Here is a 6,242-nt window from a genome sequence, read left to right on the forward strand (position 1 = left end):
GTATTTTGTCATTGCTCTTTTGTTTTACATAATGGTCACAGTCACGCCATGTTAATATCAGCGAGTGAGAGTAAAAAATGGAAAATTGCTATAAATGTAAAAAGTTGTGAAGGCTGGTTGTGTAATTGAGAAAAGAGCAGAAAGTAAATGAAGCTAATCAGTTACAAAGTGTCAATTATATTAAAATGTTCTTCCGGCTTGAGTCTTCAAGTGTCATTAGTGCATGAAACGGTATTTTTGAACAATAATATGGTTTTTAATCTTCAATCCTTTAAATTATAAACGGAAGAGATTTTACTCCAGTCTCCTCAAGGACAACTTCTGCTCAGACAGAAGTTTTATTTCAATTGCTGTTAAGCCAGCTATAAGAACAATGGTCTAAATCCACCTCAGAAACTAGTAGCACTTGTTATAAAAGAACTAATTTATTAAGCAGCCTTCAGATTTTCCCAGCTTTCACTGATGGAAGCAACCTGCCCAGCTGGAAGATAGCTAAGTAAACATCATCATCTTTGTTGTACCCATTCCAGCAGCAGAATCAAGACTTGGTTTACAAAAGCTTCTGGCTCCCAGGCCCGGGGCTTTGGTTTTATATGAATATTATTTGCATGGCCAAAAATAGAAAGCCCGAACAGTGACTTTCTTTAACATTAAATGTGCATGCATGCATTGGGAATCATCCTGTCTTTAAATCTGCAGTAGGACAGCACAATTTGTTGAAAAGAACTTTAGTTTAGCCCTTCATTTCCAGCCTTCTGTAATCTCACCAGCTGGGTTTACTTTTTACATGTGTTTTTTCCTAGGTACTCAGTGGCCAGTGTGAATCCCTTAAGGGGATAAGAATTTTTACAGCCCCCCAAAATGATAACCCTTCCTGGGAAGACAGAGGGGCATACTCAGTGTCTACCTCCAGCTGATCATTTAGTCCTGTTGGGTTTTAGTGTTCCAGGGCAGGAGGTTTTTGCAGCCTCCTGGGAGCAAGTTTTTGGAGCTCACTGAACAGGCCAGCTCAAGACCTTCACAATTCGTATTTCCAATGGAATGGTATTTTTTCTTTTTGGACAAAAAGGGATATTTTTTGTTGAATGCCTGAGCTGTAGAGTTAGCTGAAACTCTTCAAGCATCAGACATTGCGATTAAGTCTTAAAAGTGTCAAAACATTTAGAAAATTCAGAAAATGAGTTAAAAAAAAACCTCAAAAAGTTTCCTGTGCATTTTTTAAAACTGGTTTACTATTAAGTAAATTCTTTTGCTAATCAGTCTAAATTTTTCCTGTCTAGAAACACAGGCTCTGCCATAACCGGATGAGACAAATGGTTCCTCTAACCCAGTCATCTACCCTCAGTCATGCCTAATAGCAAGTACAACAGAAGATCAAAGATACTCTGAATTTATTAGGGAATGTTTTGACTACCATAATGAGCTTCTTTCTTAACCTCAATCCCTATACTTCTCAGATAAACACAGAGCACCTTATCTTATTGCTTATCTTACTGGTTTCTTGTTGCATGTCCAGCTGAGCTCTCCAAACCTTCCCTTATGAGCTGATCCCTCTGCCATCCACATTGCTTTTCTCTGAACTCTCTTCTATTAAGCTCCATCTAAGCAGTGCCAAGTTGCTTCTAGATGTATTTCATGTTTTAGGTACACTCTCTTCACATCCAGTTCATCTTTTTGTATAGAACATATATATTGTGTGTATATAGAAAGTATATATTAAGTAGGGGAAGCCAGAAGCTCCGCTGGTTTTCAGCTAAAGTTTGGGCAGTCTGAAAGGAGGTAGAGGAGAAAGCAGGAGGCTGGATTTAATTCCTCTGATCATCCTTTGAGACCTTCATAATTTGAAGACAGTGGAGCTCTACTGATCATCACCAGCTCAAATTTAATCTAAAACTTACGTTGGTGCAATGAACATATTCCTTCTGCAGGCAGCACAGAGGCAGCAGATGGGGCTTATGGCAGGATGAGGAAGAGGAGATGTTGGGGAACACCAAGCTACGGTCAACCCCTCCCAGACAGACATGGGTTTGGGACATGTTTAGAGAATCAGTGCTGCTGTAGGGGCAAAATGATGAGGAAAGAATGGACAATATAGAAACACAAAAGCAGGATGACATGCTGTAAAAATGGTTTCTGCAAAGTAAGATAACCAGCTAGGCTTAGTCCCTGCTGTAAGCGTGGAGTGCCTGAGCTAAATCTGACCCCATGTCTCCTGCTGAGAAGAGAATATAATATCAACCACGTGAAGGAAAAATTTCTCTTGGAGGAATAATACTGAAGACAGGTCAAGAGTTGGCTGTAATTCACCTTCTCCATTTACTTGTGATGTCCAGCTTGCTGAGGCGTTAAGCCAGTACATTTGAGCTTATCATTAATTTATGAGCAAATTCAGGAAGAAAGAAGTGAGTCTTGTCACTTGTCCTAATAATATCTCGTCACACATAAAAATGTGGTTAGCATGCTTGGTTGATTGGTGCAAGGAGATCTGCTTGAACGAAATAAACCTTGAATTGAGTTTTTAGCATTAGTTAGAGTGATGGGCTTAAGCCAAAATCAAATAGCCCCAAGCTGTGAGGAGATTGGGCAAAGGTCTGACTGCTGGGGCTCATGGCTGTCACCTCTTAGATGTCACCACCTGTTCATTTGGGATGTTCTCGGCTTGTAAAGATTTCTCATGTTGTCTTTAAACTCAGGAAAAGACTCACGGGTTAATTACCCTTGCCCTGATCACTTCTCTTACAGTTACAATGGAGCATTTAGCCCTTTTTGTTGATTGAAAAAGCATTTCTGTGGCTCTCACAGCAAGCAGGCACTGAATGTCCTCTCTCCTCAGAGGCAATACAAGCAAACACCTGATTTTTAGAACAACCCCTTTTCACACAGGCATGCATTTGTGCTGCATGGTGATGTTAAGTGATCATGACTTGCTCATGCAACTCGTCTTCACGTAGACCAGTGTCCCTATAAACTCACAAGGAGCTCAGAAAGAGCTGAAGAAAGGCTGGCACGGCAAACTGAAGGCCTAGAAATAAATGAATGTAGGTTGTTGGCTGGCTGGCTTGCTGAAATAATTATTTTAATTCCAAGGGCATCTTACTGTGTAATTAAAGATGTGTCAGATCGCCCGAAGTCTTAGTTGTGCATCACTTTGAAATTACTCTTCCCACCTAAACATCAAATTCTGTTCCCACATAAAAGCAGTTATTTCTTTGGTTGTCTAGTCCTGCCTCTCAGCCTGACCTCTCACAGCCATGAAACCTGTCTGGTGTGTGCCCAGTGTCATCTATACTGCTCAGCTGGTCCCTATGCATGGGTCTGTACCCAGCCTGGTGTCTGTCCACAGCCAAAACCTCAGCCACTGTGGTCTACAAAGCCTTTTTGCAACCAATATTCAGGATTTTCTGGAGATGCTGAGAGCACTTGAACTCCCTTCTTTAATACAGACTTGGTGAAATGACTTTATCAATATTTTCATGTGCTAAGACATCAAGTACCCAAGTGGTACCATATCTAGCCCAATCATGGGATAATACATAAACACTCAAAAATGTAGAGCTAAGTTTAGAGCATAACACAGGAAAACGTCCTAGAGGATTTTACTAGTTTCTCTCAGGCGTTTTTATGAAGTCTAAGGGTTAATAAAGGGAAACGTACTTAGAGGGTACTTGCTTTACAAGAAATAAGAGTCGCTAAACTTTTGTTTCTGTCTAGGCTCAAACTGGTCTTCTTCCGAAGATCTGAATATTTCAGTAGTGTCTTGAAAATATTTTGCCTGTGCCTGTTGTCCTGCCAGGGCCCACGACTGAAAGGAGGCACCAGAAATCCTATGGGAAAGCTTGTTCTGTGACACAGGTCCAGCCTCACATCCTCGGTGGGTCTGTAAAACTCAAATAGACACCCAGGCTTGTAGGTACTTCTTCTGCTTCTGAAGTTCCCTGATCTGAGAGACTGATCCTATCAGACTTCCACTGCTGCGATACTGGAACAAGGTTTAACATCTGTGAGACAGAGAAGTACTATTACCTATCTTTGATAAATTAGAAACCGAGGGAAAGAAGCATCCAAGGTTAGATCCAGTAAAAAAGTGAAGTGATTTAAAAGTTAAGAGGAAAAAAACACCTGAACTTTTATTTATTTGCTGCCCAAAGCAGAGCCCAGAACTTTCAGACAGGCACTCACAGTGCTCTGCAGAAGGGCAGGGCATCCAGGCGGGTGCAAAACAGATCCATCTGCAGTGGAACCACTTCCAGAGGGATCCATGTCCACCCCGATGGATGCAAAGCAAGAGGAAGTTGCTGGATATCAGCACAGCCAGTCTGTTGTCTCCTGGCACTTGCTGAAGGGGAATACTGAGATCAGTGCTGACGCTTTCACCTTAGAAGTGAAGCAAGATGGACCCTGAATGAAAATCATCCTTTTCCCAGTTTTTCAGCTCATTTTTCCCCTCTGAGTTTGCTTTCCCCACTATCAGATCCTCTCCTAACATTTTTCAAGCTTTTTTGGGTCATCAGGTACAACTTTCTCACTCCAAAGGCTGTATGGTCTTCATCCCACCCTGGCAGTATTTACAAGCCAGGAAGCGATACAGAACAGCAAGAGCCCCTGCAGCTCAAAATGCATTGCTGTGCAAGCTGGAGGCCACTTTGGACCTTTCTAAAACCCAACACCAGCATTAAGACAAGCTGGTGTACAAGACGTGTCGGTTAGGAAGGGGTACAAAGAGAACTGCGAGGTTAATGGGGGATGAGGGACCTGAGATTGTTTTGCTTCGGGCACTGACAGTTGACACAATGGGAATTTGACTCTCAATCTTCTGCACTTTGGTGCCTGATGATCTACTGGAAACATGAGTTTCTCTTAATATATCACATTTTTGCTCAATGTCAAGCCTTACAGTAAGATGAAAGGCGCAGTTACAGGGAGGGTGTGATAAGCATCTAACAACATCTAACAACAAACCAGGCTAGAAAATTGAATGGAAGAGTATGGGTTTGTTGGGAAAGATTGAAACCCAAAATTTCTCTTTAGATGTTATTAGCAGGTAGATGTCACGTTTGTATTTGGAGAGCTTTTGTACCAGCAGCTTAAAAGCAAATAAGAGCAAGTCACTGCCCTCAAGAGTTTATAACCTTTTATAAAGAGACAGGATATGTATAGTGGGTCGAAAAAAAAGAGAAGTGATTACTTTCCTTCTTTTTACAGATGGAGATAGAGATCAAATAACATCTCCGTTATCACACAGGAAGCCTGTGGCAGCACAAAAAAGAAGGAACTGGGATTTTCTGGAGGCAGATGCTCTAACCACAAACTCTCCCTCCTTCCATCATTGCCCACATATTTTTCTTTTAACAGCCAGCACTGAGCCACTGCACTCTGAAGAAGGAAACGTCTCCCCTTACGCCCGCCTGACGGCAGATGACTTTTAGTAGGATGCTTCCACAGTTTTCCCTGGGGAACGGAGTGGGCCAGGAGGAGCAGCGGGTGCCTCTGAGAGGAGCTGGGAGAGGCGATGCTGCATGGCCAGGAGCGAGCTGCGTGGCCGGAGGAGGAGCTGCCTGGACAAATCCTGCCTGTGCCACAGGAGCGTGTGCTGGACAGGAACTTGGGGTGCCCACACAGCACCCCGTCTTCTCCTCCCTGACAAAAGCAGGCATTTGTTTTCCCTTCTGAACAATGAACAGCCCAGCCAGAGCCTGAAAGTACATTTTTGATCTAAGTCAGTGATAGGTGAACGATTTGGGGGTTTATTGCTAATCAATACCTGAGTGGCGTAATCGGAGCCAGTTATACTATTGTTATGATGACATTGATACACGTGTCAATGCTGTTATGGCTGGAGAGCTTGGGCTACATTATCTTTTTGCCTCTTTCACCAGGTAACCTGAGGCTGTGGCACTATTGATTGAGGACCGCCTGGTGCTGTAGCGTCCGCTTCTGTAACCATAGCCTGCCGGGGTTATGGGGCTATTGTCAGGGCTTTGTTTAGCTGCTGACAGCTCCGAGGAAGAGCATGCAAGGGTTGCAAAGGTTTTTATTGTGTCTGTGCTTCTTTGCCTTGCAGACAATAGGAACGGGCAGCGGCGAGGAGATTGTGGGCTGACTTTGGTAGAGGACAGAGCAGGAGGTGTAGTACCCCACTTCTGAATGCTCCTGACAGCAGAAAAGGGGGTGCTCTCTCTTAGGAAGGCTGGAATGACATTATGCCTGGGCTTTCATTTTGGGTGCTCTTCTGGATGTGAATG

This window comes from Cariama cristata, unplaced genomic scaffold (assembly GCF_000690535.1).
Source record: "Cariama cristata isolate BGI_N322 unplaced genomic scaffold, ASM69053v1 scaffold7610, whole genome shotgun sequence".
NCBI lineage: Eukaryota > Metazoa > Chordata > Aves > Cariamiformes > Cariamidae > Cariama > Cariama cristata.